At 40.8% G+C, this 14,750-nt stretch overlaps 1 protein-coding gene across 1 annotated transcript in view; it reads left to right on the forward strand.

The window, feature by feature from the left end:
• The window catches only part of SH3RF3 (SH3 domain containing ring finger 3), a 257,905-nt gene that overhangs the window by 229,445 nt on the left and 13,710 nt on the right, over positions 1-14,750 (forward strand). The gene's annotated exons all lie outside the window — the stretch shown is intronic.

The raw sequence follows: 14,750 nt of genomic DNA on the forward strand, positions 1-14,750 counted from the left end.
GCATGCAAGGGAACACTGGAAGCAGAAGGCTGGAGGCGTGTGTGCGCACGAGTGCACGTGTATGTCTGCCTGTGAGCATCCCGGCACTGGCATTCCCATGGCATTCCCCTGCCTGCAAAAGGATTCATGCAAGACCAGATGACTGGGTGGGGCTAGGCTGTAGGAGGGGATGGCAAGCACCTTCTTGGATTAGCCAGGTCAAATGTCAGCACTCTTGTAGTATCAGTGGGAGACACTGACACGTTCTGGCTGTTGAGGGATCATAAGGGCCAATCCCTACCCCAGACAACACAACTCTGCTTTTGAGCATCCCACCACATCTTCTGCCCTCTGTTCCTAAAGGACATGGTTTGATCCCTCATTTTCTCATAATATCAAGCTCTCAGTTCTCATGCACAGGTGAAAAAAAAAACCCCACAAACAGTGCAAATGCTGTGCCTGTCCCTGTCCTCTACTTTCTACCTTAGAGCAGTAACACACAGAGTCGGCATGGGGCTGTCACTGCCCTACCAATCCCATGAAGGAAAATGTGCAGGATGAAACCATTCCACCAGGAAAACACAGTAAGAAGCTGGATGCCTTGAAAACAATGTAACAACATGCGAGGTGTCAGAGTTGGTAGCATATGTCCAGGACTCATTTGCTTTCCTCAGTTGTTTTGCAACTATGAATTCACAAGCCACTAAGTCTTAAACCAGGAGAGGCAATAGGGATTTTTCACTCAGATGCAAGTATCTCAAGTATCAATGCAATTGTTTTATGGAAACAAAGTTTGAGCTTTCCTGTGAAAATTGGCTATAATCAACTTTTCAGTGCCCATATTTGTTTTTTCAGTCACACAGTTACTGGTATTTTCCCTTGCTTTTCCCTCCTGTTACACATAAAAATAAAAAATTAAAATATCTAGCATCAATGCAGAAATACTTAAGCAAGCTCTGCTAGAAGAATTACATAAACTAAATGAAACTGCGTTTTCTGGCAGACATCAGTACTGTAGGAACAGCATGTTGTAACATACAACAGGTATCTGCAGCATGTTTCTGGTTTTATCATGTAACTCGAGGGCATAACCAAGTTATAGCAAGGGGATATTTATCTTATTTTGTACATTTTTGTTTACTTTTCATTTTGCAGTAGCAGCAGAAAGATTCACAAGCTCTCAGCTTTTCTTCCTCCAAACGGTAAAGCCACTTTAAAGTCAGTCAGGGTTGTTATTTTTTTGACAGAATGTCTCAAGCGTCTAGTAAATTCCCTTCAGACCAAGTCAAGGCATGGAGTCAGTACTGGTTTCTGAAGAAGTGAAAAGGACCCGCTCTTATTATGCCCTCTGGAGAAAAGATTAGTTTCGGGAATTCAGAAAGTACACCATGCAAAAGTTGCTTTTCAGACACTATGTTTGTGGGCTAGCTGTAATCAATTAATATAGGGTGTCAAGCAAACAACCTTTTAAAAAACAATTCATTATAAAGGTTGGACTCTAACTGTTGCTTTTCTTTTTTGCATATATTTTGTTTGGTTTGTATTCACTGATATGTTTCTGTAGGTTAATACTGCATAAGTTAAAATATAAACCTTCACTCAGAGCTCACTGTATTCAGCACGCTAGCAGCAAAATGGCATTGGGCTTCATCACCAGATGCCCCAGGGACAGAAGTAATTTAATGTGAGTCCATGACCAACTTATTTTGTAGTAAAGTAGATTTCCTGTACTGTAGTTTTTAGTCCCAATTCATGATCATTTCAGAAATGGTATATTTTAAAATGGAACTAGCTGGCTTTTTTGATGACTTTAGAGACTCTATTCCCTCCTGTTCAACATCATATTATTTTTCATATCTTAAGTTTTGAGACAGAAAAGTGGGGCGGGGGTGTGTGAGTGTGAATCAAGCAGGCAGATCCTATGAACACGATGGTGCCTGCTGTGGCAAGGGAAATGCATAAGCTCGGCTTTGATCAGGACATAAAAGAGAGTGCTGATTTTCCAACTTTTTAAATTTTTCTGGACAGGTTTTGTATCTAAGCCAGAGAGGCCTCATTGGCAGGCTTAGATCTAACCTGGCTGAGAGATACAGCTGGCCAGCAGGGAAAGTGGCACAGAGAATACAGGATGGATGACAGCCCCACAGGCTTGGAATGGGTTTCCATTCACCAGCCTTGAGAAAGTGACATGTATGCTGACCATCCACCACAGATGTCTATGTTTTCTTAAAATAGTTCAATTAAGAGCATTGTGCAACTTCCCTGAGCAATCTTTCCTGAGCAATCTTTTCCTGTCCTTCCACATGCCTAGGGCCAGAAAATTCCTGATTATCCATCCTGAATCTCTAAGGACTGCAAATTAATTTTGCTTCTTCATATCCTGCTCCAGCTGATCAGCTTTCTCCTGACAGCTTTCCACATATCAAAGAACTAATAATGTCTTCGGTTTTCAAGAATTCTTTCAACCTCACTGAGCCCGGTTCCTAGCCTTTCTTCACACGTAATGCTTTCTAGGCCTCTGATTACACTTTTGAGTTCTCCTCTGGGCAGTCTTCAGCTTGCTGGAGCCTTAAAGAGCAGTGCCCCAGAGCAGAGTTTTGCTGAGACCTTGTTAAGGCCAGATAGGATAGAGTAAGCATTTTCCATGTCTTACATGTATGTTTGTTAATATGTTTCCAGATGAAGCCTGCCTTTTTCACAGCAGCATCTTGACTCACACCAAGTTTGTGAGCCTGCACAACTCCCTTTTTGCAGAGCTGCTGGTCAGCCAGTCACTCCTCATTTTGCGTCTGTGCATTTGATTTCTCTTTCCTAACAGGAGCGTGTCGTTCTTGTCTATGCAAATTTCACTGTGGTGATTTGGAATAATTTCTTGTTTTAGGATTTTTTTTCTGGATTCTTGCCTTATTTGTCCTTCTGTTATGGGTTAACCCTGGCAGGCAGCTTAGCCTCATACAGCCGCTCATTCACTCCCCGCCACAGTGAGAAGGGGGAGAGAACTAGATGGGTAAAGGTGAGAAAACTTATGGTTTGAGATAGACATTTTAATAGGTAAAGCAAAAGATGTATGTATAAGCAAGGCAAAATAAGGAATTTGTTGAGTGCTTCCCATCAGCAGGCAGGTGCTTAGCCATCTCCAGAAAAGCAGGGCTCCACCACGCCTAACAGTTACTTGGAAAAACAAACACCATCATTCCAAATATACCCCTTTCCTCCCTCTTCCATCAGCTTTTATTGCTGAGCACAATGTCATATGATCTGGAACATCCCCCTGGTGAATTAGGATCTTCTGTCCCAGCTGTGTCCCCTCCCAGTGTCTTGTGCACCCCCAGCTCAGTCATTGACAGGACAGCATGAGCAACAAAAAAGACCTTGATACTGTGCAAGCACTGCTCAGCAATAACTAAAACAAGGTGTTTTATTACCCTTATGTGGTCACAAATCCAAAACATATCACCATACAAGGTACTAGGAAGAAAAATAACTCTATCCCAACTAAAACCAGTAGGTCTTCCAACTTCTTACACACGTAATCAGCTCAGTGTCCACTGCTGGTTTTAGAAGTGCCCTCTCTATCTCACCTAGCAAGTAATTAATAAAAAGATCGACTAACAGTGGGACTGTCCTCTTGGTTTGACAGAAAATCATTAACTGGAAAACATTGCAAAGCAACCAGTAGCATCTGGTTATCTGCAGTGTGAGTTCTTGCATGTATGCTGCTGAGTTAGAAAGGAGACGGCAAGACTGGAAGGGACCCTTCAAACACACATATCACTGTCCTTGCAGGAAGAAGTTGAATGAACAAACTTGTACAAGATATTCATCATATTGCCTGCTCTGCTGTGGGCAAGTTGTCAGATACAGCAAAGTAATCAAACTGCAGAAGCTTGAATAGAAGTCATGACTGCTTAACTAACAGAAAACTAATTCTGTTATCTCTGTAGGCAGAGACATTCCAATCAAACCATGATCAAATTGAAGATGAGACAATTCTAAGTCAATGTTTATCCACAGTGTTTTGCTAAAATGAAAATAAGAAAGGCTGTCAGTCTGTACAGACCATCAGTCAATCAACTACTGCGGTCAAGGGGAAATCTTGCATTGTTATCTTGTGTAAATGGTTTTTCATCTTCATCTATGGTGGGTGGGCTCCGAGATGGACTATTATGACTAAGCTGTCATTTCTGCCCCAGTGCAGTAGTGATTTTGTCTTTATGTTTTCCATTATTTTCAGATGTGAGGCATATGACCAACATCTTCACAGAGGCATTTTGAGCTTTTGTGTTAAAATTGACCATTTCTTGCTGTTAGTTGGCAGGATACACCTTTTATTTCAGGTCACACTGGCCTCTTCTGCATCAGTCAGCTAGCTGGCAGGGTAAAGAGGAACACACTGTATATGTGTGTCATGGCTAATTATTTCTGCAGTAGTCACATGTGAAAACAGTGACCAGGTGTCACTGCCTAATTGTGCAGCACGCTACAAGCAAGCGACAAATTTGTGTCCATATTGCTCTTGCGGTTACAGATGTGACTATGTGTGTAACCCATGTGAGATGCTGCTCACTGGCTACACCACTGGAATTATCCTACTACCAGCTTTGGCATAAAGCATGTCCTTGGACATTTTGGGTTACCCAAATCAGCTTAAGCCTGACGTTCAAGCTAACATGCCTTGTCTCACATGTGGGGTAGGATGAGGAAATGGAGGACATGGGCTTAGGTAGTACATGGCATTTAGTTAAATCAGTGCAACTCAATTGCATTTAATTATATGGTCATACCTGCAGGTCATATGTCAGTGACAAATAAGAAGATAGAACAGGTGAAGGAAGGGAAGATACAATGAAGGGGTAGGATTGCAATGCAAAATCAGCCATAGCTCAGAAGGTGAAAGGAACCACAGTACTACTGATTTTCTTTCCCTACCTATACCCTAGCTGTTCCCTTGGTTAGCTCTGGTTTTCATTTATGATCCTTTTTGCTCAGCTTTTTTTAAGAAAGGGGAATTTTATTCTCCTAGAGACCTGATTTTGGTATAAGGGTATTGGGAGATTTTTTTAACAAATGGTCTTTGATGGCTCCATTTTTATTTTATAAGTAACAAAAAGACAAAACTAGGAAAAAAGATTAAACCTAATTTTTACTGAACAGAGGGTGTTCTTATTACAAATGCTGCCAGGGTTTAAGTGGCTTCTAGGAAGTCTTTTGCTATTGCAAAGCTTACAACTAATTGCAACCCAAGTGTTCTGACATTTGGAAAGCCACAGTGCTCAGGTCACTTTATGAAAGAAATTGTCATTTACATGCCTGGCATTCCACTAACACTGACATCTGCTTACTTTGCAATACTTTAAAATAATTCTGGGATTCTTTCCTCATTTTTTTTAAAAGATCATACATTATCAATGGGTCCCTGTAAGACAAAAGGACTTCAGCCATCTCAGTCTGTTTCAGAAGTAATTCATAGGGCATTGCTGGAAATCATAGTAGGACTGAAAATGCCTGTAGCACAGCTGACAGGGGAGGTTGTAGAAACCTCAGCTGCTTTGCCTGAAGAGCTTATGCACTGCAATACTTGATCACACCTCAGTGCACCCTGGACAACTCTGTCCCTGCGTGGTACTGCTGGGTACAGCAAGATCCGTAATACCCATGGATACAGAGCACCTGGGACTCCCTGCACTCCCACAGGCGTGGAGAGGCTGAGCTCCACCTTACTACCAGAAAAGAAGCCATCAGCTTAGGGGCATTGATATTTCTCTTCTTGATGCTGATAAGTATCACTTGCCTTGTTTGAGACACACTGTCATGAAGTCAGGAGGGAGCAGGGGCAAGACCTGATTTTTTTAACACATGAAATACATTAGGAATCATTTTTCAGATGCTCAGATTTGATGCTGTGGGAGCTGCCAAAACTGGAGGGCAGCCTTCAGAGAGCAAAATTTTCATGCTCGTGGCTTTGATGGTGTCAAGGACCTGCTTTTGTCATGTCAGACCTCTTGAGATCCATCAGGATCCCTCCCATTCCCACCCCTCATCCAGTCCAGGCTGCTCCAGCAGCACTGCTAAGCCCATCACATTTTCAGAAATATGTTGCCTAAGCAAGTAGAGCCTATGCTGTTGCCACCTCTAGGCCACAGTCCATGTGGGCGTGATATGTTCTGTCTGTCTCAGCTGACAACTTATCCTCTAGCTAAATGCATTTCTTTACAAACTGATGAATTGTTTGTAGGAATTATTTCACTGGAATGTGTTCTAGTGTTTAGTATACACAAATCCTGGCAATTTTTCTCTTCCATGGGAAATCAATTTTGAGAGAACATACCTTCTGTGACACCTGAATTTTCCACAAGCAACCTTCCCTCTGAGTGCGGGCCAACCCAATACCATTTAGTTTAGTAGAAGTGCTGAAATTACAGCCTGAGGTGGCACAGCTGCTGGAACAATATCAACCAAGTGGGAATAGATACATCAGCGACAAGGGACAAGAAGATGACCTCCACTAATCCAAACCTTTTACCCACATGTTTCTTCTTTCCATAAAAATAAAAGTCTCACTTGCCTGTCATTTAATAAGATTACAAAGCAAGGCAAGGCAATTTTAACTATTTGTTTCTGAAATTAAATCTATCTCTTGTGAATGGGGAGAGCCAGAGCTAACTACGTGTGAGATTAGAGTATGTCAAAGCACATCCTGCCTTTTGTCATTGATTCTGTTTCATTCAGGTGTTCAATGAGTGAGCTTACTCTGGCTTTCTGCAAAATGTGAGTGTTGCTCCCAGAGCATCCCAGGACCGGTAAATCTTTTTCAGTTCTTTACATAAGACAAGGAGCAGCAAGCTAAACAGTCAGTCTAAATCATCTTATTTAGAAACACTAATTCTAAGCAGTTTGTCTAACAGTTAATGTATTTATACATCTTTTTCTCATTTCTGAATCCTCTGCTGTCAGTGAAGCTGTGATAAATTCTTCTCTAGTTTGAATAAATGAACCTAAATTTTCAGAAGCACGATCATACTCTGCCCCGCTGGTTTGCTTATAATCTCTTGAAAGCACAGTTAGTCTACCACAGTTGCCTAAATCATTTAGTCATATTTGATTTATGTTGAAGTAAAGGTTTAACATTTGCTGAGCTTCAGTTTAGGGTAGACATGGTGCAGCATTACATGGGAGACCTCCGTGGTATCTTTGGTGTGTAAAAGGCAGCACAATGCCAGGTTAGGAAGCAAGCCGGGCACCTGGAAGCAATAGTCTTGTCCACACTACCACCAATACTTTTATGGCTCCTTCATGTAGCCCTTGATCGATGATGTTTTGCACAGTTGAGATGGAGCTGAGGAATCCAAAAAGCAGTTGCAGGGCTGTCAGAGTGCTCCGGGTTGTAGTTCCCAACCTTTTGTGTCTCTTCCTTGGCTCACACTGCATCCTGCAGGCTGCCTTTTGCCCTCTCTCAGACCCTGCAGCTGCGGAAGTCTCTGAATAGCTGATTTCCCAAAGCTGAGAGGGCACAGGGGAGGACTCATTCCTTGCTTTTTCCTGTTTCCTATGCTCTTGCTCAAATAGCTGATTTCTTTTTTTATTGTAGCAATCATTCTCTCTTTGTAGCAAGGTGGAGTCTCTGTATGCTCTAAGTGCTTTTTCTTTTACCTGTTGGGACTTCCTGAAGCAGAGGTTGGATCCATACCATTATTTTAACAGCCCTTGCTAGATTTGTTCAACATTAATTTGTCTATTCCCCTTAGAACCTCTTCATACTTCCATGTTACTGTGTGCAGTAAGTCTCCCTTTAATTATGTGTTGTGGGAAAAAGTGCTTCCTATTTTTTGGTTTTGACCATTTGCCTGATAATCTCATTAGGTTCTCCTAATTCCTGAATTGTGGGAAATGACCAATCTGTTCCCAAGTTACCTTTTCTGTGCAGCCAGGGATTTTGTAGGCCATTTTCATATTTCCTGTCTGTGGTCTGCTTTCCAAATGGGCATCTCCAATGCACAGGAATTGTTCCACACCTCTCACGGTCCCTGCTGCCCGTTTCTGTGCTGTTCATAGTTATGCGATATTGTTTTCCTGCCATGGTGGCCAGAACAGGACACAACATTCAGGAAGGTAGGCATGGCCCGGCTTCCTGCAGCACATTTTTCTACAGGTGGTTTTTACCTCTTTCTCTAGACATTTACTAACAATTGCCAATCTTCTCTTTTGCCTTTTTGACAGTGCTGAACATCAGCACTGACTTTCTGTGTGAAAATAGGCAGTTTAGAGTCATTAGCAGCACGGGAATATTTGGGATTTGTATTCCCAGAGCACACACTGAATTCGCTTTTTGGCCAGTTTCACCATGTGCGTCAACTTTTGCTGAGTATGGAGCTTTATTACCTTTAAGGCTCTTTCTTTGCACTGACATTTGTAATTTCCATTTAATGTGGGAGTAGAATTAAGTGCCTGGACAATGGAATTCACAAAATCTGACAAGCAGAATGTGTTTAAGCCAGCAGGAGATACTGGGTAAGGGAAGAGCGGGTTGGATTTTGGCTTTTTACTCAGAGGTAGTTCCCTGCTTCCACTTCGGATTCCTAGTGTGTACCCAGCCCTGCAGAGTGCTGAGTTTTCTTTCCAGAAATGGGGGGGGGGGGGGGGGGGCAGAAGGCATGGATGGGGGGGTAGGGGCAAGAGGGTGGAGGGTGGAGCAGAGAAGTGGAGACTCAGTGCTTTGTTCTGAAGTTTCCTTACTTGTGGTAGGATAATCAAACATCCAGTGGATTGCTCAGTGAAGAAGGGACCTGAATGTCAAATTATGTAATGCCTGCTGCTGTCTTTTGTGTCCCCAAAAACATTGCTTGGACTCCAAAGGAAGAGATTGACTAAAATCCGAACTAAATCACATCCATGTGAGTTTAGTTCGAGAGAGAATGACTGCCTGGAAATAAGTGGAAATGCTGCCACAGGCTTCATGAGAACCATGGTTTCATCACTTTCTTTGGTGTTGTCCTTGCATTTCACTTTATCAGTAAACAATTTGGAGTTACTTTATCATGGCTGTAGTTTTCAGTAGCCTAGTGTTCTGTTTCAGCTGTTCCCACTAAAAAATATCACTGAAGAGTGTTATTGGAACATGGAGTAAGTTGCCTATCTTAAAAACTTCCCATCCTTTACATAACCATCACCCATTCCCTACATACCAGTCTGGGAAAAGCAATGAAATATAAAACTATCCATCCATCAGCTTCTCCCTCCATCGAACACCAATAAAAGATCATATCACTGTAGCAGATCATCTGTTCTTTATTCACCATTAATCATGTTAGTGTTTCTTTTACCTTCTACCTTTTATCAATTCAGCAGCCTCCAGGAAGTCCACCAATACCTGGGACTGCTTGCTTCCTCTACAGGGTTTTTTTCCTCTTTGAGCTAACCTTTAACTGTATTCCATCATTTGAAAGATCTAATATTCCTTCTAAATTGAATATTCAAATATCTCTTTTAGTAGTCTCTTGAGCCTTGCATCCGCCCCAGTTCAACAAAAGCACATGATGAAGTGCCTATATGCTTTGCTCTATTGGGACCTGAACATTAATTTCTTCTTCTCAGTTTTGTTTTCAAAACATCTGAAATTCCCAGTTAGTTCTAGCTGCAAGACATTTTGCTCATTTTCTCCTGGCTTTAATACTAGTTATCTTCAAATTTGTTACTGTAAGTCTAATATGTTTGCGCATATATGTATGCCTGTTACCGTCACTGAGTTTTAAAAGCCAGTGATATTATAATCCTAAAATCCTTTTTATTCCTTGGCATGTACCTTATATACTGAGATTATAATAATAGATTTCTGGTCAGAAGCAGTTATCTCCATTAAAAACTAAATCTTTGGCAAGTATTTCCATACAATATATGATACAAAACTGGTATTTCCCTAAAATCAGAAGTTATTGTGTAATAACTACTATTTTCTTGTTCAGAATGTCATCTGCACCTCATGAGAAACGGTGGCAAATTGCAATTGATAAATATATATCCAAAGACAACCCAGACCTGAAGCTTTCATTTGAGATGATGCTGGTTTGGACTTTTAAAATCATTATCAATATCTCAAGTCAAATAATTTTACAGATTTTTAAAAACCAAATAGTTTTTTTCCCTAAAAGACGTAATCCAAAATACCACCTATTCTTTCAGTTCAAGCATTAATCACCAGTAGTCAAGCTGAAATGAGAATAAAAATGCACTGTTCTCCAGTCACTAACTTCAATTTACTGAAACAAGTACTGACCAAGTTAAACAAGCAATAAAAGTGGTGGTTTGGAGGTACTCACTGATAGATGAGTTCCTCATTTGTTCTGTTTCTCTTTTCTTCATTTTTAAATGAAACCTTTTTTCTCCCTCTGGCTGTCTTATCTATTGATGTATCTAACCGGTGTCGCATGAGAAATTACCTCCTTTCCATGGCTGGAGCCAGTTTTTCTATCAGCTGCAGTAAGGTTTCCTCATTTGTTTAATGAGTCTGGATAGGTAGGAAATTAAATATTAGGAGCTGCAGATGAAGAAAACTAAAACAGTTTTTTTTCTGTTTATTAGGATGGTGTAAAAAAATGATCTGTATTAATATACACAGAACATGTAATTGGTATTTGGATTGTGGCATGATTATTACTTTGCAGACAGGGGACTCCGTTATCACTCAGTCATCAACGAAGTAGCTGCATTCTGTGCTCATCTTATCTCTGAAGCTGAAAGAAGAGCTAGTTATTATCTTCAAGTGGGGTTATTAATGAGGGGAAAAATCATCCCCAATTACTGCGAAGCAAAATATTTCAACATTTACATATCTAAGACTTTAATTTTGATCTACTCCTTTATGAATTCTTAAGCTCAGACTGTGTTCGCTTTTTCAAATGTTCCCCCGGTGACATAACAAGAGGAACCTGCACCTGTCCAAGTGCTGGCTTCCACAGGTGCGTGCTTCAGGGGCACGGAAATTCTGCCTGTCCCACCCTTGTGCTGTCAGAGACTGGTTTCCACTGAAATTCTTCCGCACTGCACCATAGGAACGGAGACTCAAGTGTAGACTTCACTAGACAAGTAAGAAATTCTGATCTACCTATGCTTTCTCTCTTCACAGTCCTTTTTTTTCTTGACTACAAACAGCTGGGGATTTATTTGAAAGAGCTAATTTTACTCTTTTGCTTTTTTTGTGAACAAGGTATTGATCCTTTTAAAATTAATGGTTTGGAAGTTTTGGCTCTGAACGTCCTAGAATAAAATCTGAGCAACACAAAGGTGATGATTTAAATTCAGCTAAACATGTCAGCAGTAACCAGGAGATGGAAGAAGTGCTGTCCATACTGTGACTCCATCCATCAACACAGATGCGAAGGTCTGACCTTGGCAGGTTCAGGAGGTAGGGACGTCAAACACAGTTTGCAGTCAATTGGAAATGTAGCTACTAGACAAAGAAAACTCAATAGTTACACAGCTGGTTCAGTAGATTTCAGATTTCCTAGAAAACAGTGAAACGGTCGTCTGTGAATAGAAAAAGTAAACCATCTGGTTTTTTTTTTCATTCAAAAACTTAATTCCTGGAAGTCATCAAAGATGTCCTCTGTAAACTTCTTATCTCTTTTCAAAACCCACTGAGTCTGTAACTAATCAGTGTCGATTTCTTCTACAGCATTTATGCCCATTAATGCTTCCTTGATTTACAGTGAAACTGCTGAAGAAAAGACTGTCTTGGACAGCCATATAAATATTAAATTAATTTTTTGTGAAGGATGGCTGCTATTACACTAAATATTAAATGAATTCATAATACTTTGACATTTGCAATAAATCACTACTGGGACTGCATCCTAACATCCCATTCCAAATCTTTTTTTTTTTTTTTCACTATAAAAGCCATGGAGAAAGACCAGTTGCTCTCAAAGAGATGTACAGCTTTGTAACACTGAAGTCATTAACGAATTCCCATGGCACAAAGAGGAGTTTTAACTTAGTGCCTCTTTACAGATGGGGGGAGGAGGCATGAAGCAGTTGAGGTTGAACTGCTGATCACAGGAGGTTCAATCCCAATCTGTTTCTCATGAGAGACATCTCAGTAAATTATCAGCTCCTGACAGTCCTTGAAGTGCTCTGAGAAGCATCAGCAGAGGATCTGGCAATGTGATACCAGAAGGCTGAGAGCATTTGCCAGACTCAAAGGGAGAAAGAGCTGGATGTAATGTCTAATCTCCAGGCACCCGAAGTGGTTAGTATTAGTTCACCTCTAAATATCTTGCCCAAGGCCACGATGGGAAGCACGGGACTCCTCAGATTTTGACTAGCAGGACTAGGCTTCACAACTGAAGTAAGTCGTCATCTCTCTGTAGAGAACACAGATCTTAGTCTCAAAAGCTTAACAAAACAGTGGATTAAGAAAGGCTAAAAATAATTATTTTTCCTTTTGCTGAAGTAGAACAAAGGGTACAACAGCAAGTTCATTATAGCTCTCTGTTATCCAAGGGATGGTAGCTTGAGTATAGAAATTTATGCCAAGGCTAAACATGTAGAGTGGAAGCCATTCTTGTAAACAAAATTGAATGACTGCCAGACTCATCTGCTTTTTAATGTGCAGATGGGTGTGAATATATGCATCTCCTCCTTTCCAAAGGTTTTTGCTTCTGTGCCTTAAACGGTCCAAGTCGCTCAAGGTTTTTTCTAATGAAAATTTGCCAAGGTATTTAAATTAGAAGCAAAAATTAGAAAAGCTGCTACCACATAGGAATATTAATTGTTCATTATACAGGGCTTTAGTTCACATAGTTACTTTGCATGTGCAAAGCTGCCAATTAAAAAGGCTCAAAGTGCTCACTGCTGCACAATAGCCGTTTCTCTAGAGCCCCACAATGGCTATTGTGTTCTGTTGCTGACCTTTAGACACCTTCAAATGCATATTGACACAGTATGCAGGGATCATTAGAGCTATTGTTTCAGTGTGCCACAGGGAAAGGAGAGTTTGGCAATTTCATGAAGAGCTTTAAATTCTGATATAATGATGACAGCAGTGATATTTCTTGATCAGAAAGTGAGAGAAACACTGATGTATTTTTCTGGTGCTTCAGGTGAATTCCAGCGTGAACACCTACCACAGTTACCACAATGGTCCCTTCCCATCTGGGAAAGCTGTTTATCAGGGGCATTTGGTCTGCTTTTCTATTGTTTCCAAGTGAATTTATTTAGTATTTTTGACCTGATGGTACCATATGGCCAGCTTCCCTTAGCTTACACAGATTCTGCCTGAATGAACATCTTGGTAGGATGGATCCTTTCATCCTGTAAGTGATGAACGTCCTTTTAAGCAGTGCATATAGTTGGAACCAGTGGTATGCGGGGGACTGGGATCTGGAGGTGTAGTTTAGACTCTACTCTTTAAAAATCAGTGGACGTTGGTTTTGTGATAACAACTATGCTTCATTTCAGCTCTTTTCTGTGTCTTAACATCCAAGGTATTTTTGTTTTCTTACCAGTCTGTGAGAGCTAAAGTGTGCAAACACGAACTCTGGGGGCAGAGATATCAGATGCTCCAACTACATTTACTATAGTAAATCAAAGCATCTTCTAAAAGCCTGCATTTACTTTACTGTGGCCCTCCTATTCTTTAAAGCTGCTTTGAGAAATTCGTTCAGCAATCAGCACATATAAGATAATCATTTTAAACCCTGCATGGGATGTTTTGTCTATAGAGAATAAATAAATTAACAGCTTGTATTTCTGAAGAGTGTTCCTGCTTAAAGACAGACAGATAGATAGATAGTTTCTGTTCTGTAAGTATCACAGTTGCTGAGCTTGTTTTTATCCACTGGGAACCTGTTATAGATATAGAACAAATTATCAAATATAGCTAAACTTCACAGCACTGGATCTCTGAAGGTAGTCTTGGGTAATGGCTTGCACTCCTGACAGAAGAGGAAGAAATCTAACAGACCTTCTGTTAAACTTCTTGTGTCATTAAAAAAAACTGGAGAATTTACAACATGGCATTGCTGGTTGTGGCTCTAGGCCAGCTCATTTTCTACACACAATCACTCCACTCAATAAACTTTCTGGTTGAAGGATATAATATTTGGTATTTGTGTGAGCTTGAAATAAACGTGCAGCAGGATTTCTCACACTGCTATAAAACCCACAAGGTCAGACATGTTTCTTCAGTAATGAAGGCTGAACTTTTTTTTTCACAATAATTGAAAGAGTACTGCTGTCTTGGTTTTATTCCTCTCTATTAGAACCCCTTGTAGAACTTTGAAACCTCCATTTGCAGTGGCATTGCCACTGCAATTGCCAATTGTTAATTTTGTGGTCTGTCTTCAAACATCAAGGTGATACCTTTACCTTAAAACATGAGGAGAAGCGGCCCTCTTCTGGGAGGGAGATGTGAATGGGTATAGCTGCAGGATGCAAAGGGGAGCCCACACTGGAAGGAGCTATGAAACCTCTGTCTTGTGCTTCCATTCTCCCTACAGTAATCTGCATCAAGTAGAAAACAAAGCAGTAATGATGAGCGCTTCTCTTGCAATGGGCTGGGATCTGAAATCCCTTCTCAGATCCTTGTGCTTCCCAGCAGAGCTTTTTAGCCATGGGGCCTGATTTGTTACTTTCAGAGAGTTTCTCTACTGAGGGACAGGATTCTCATGGAAGAGAGAGGGCAGCACTTTGATTGCAGTTTTCTCTGCGTGGGAAGTTTGCACTTTTGCTATTCTACTGTAATTGCGCTATTTATTTCAAATGACGCATGATCACTG

The sequence above is a fragment of the Phaenicophaeus curvirostris genome, chromosome 1 (genome assembly GCF_032191515.1).
Source record: "Phaenicophaeus curvirostris isolate KB17595 chromosome 1, BPBGC_Pcur_1.0, whole genome shotgun sequence".
In the NCBI taxonomy this organism is placed as follows: Eukaryota; Metazoa; Chordata; class Aves; order Cuculiformes; family Cuculidae; genus Phaenicophaeus; species Phaenicophaeus curvirostris.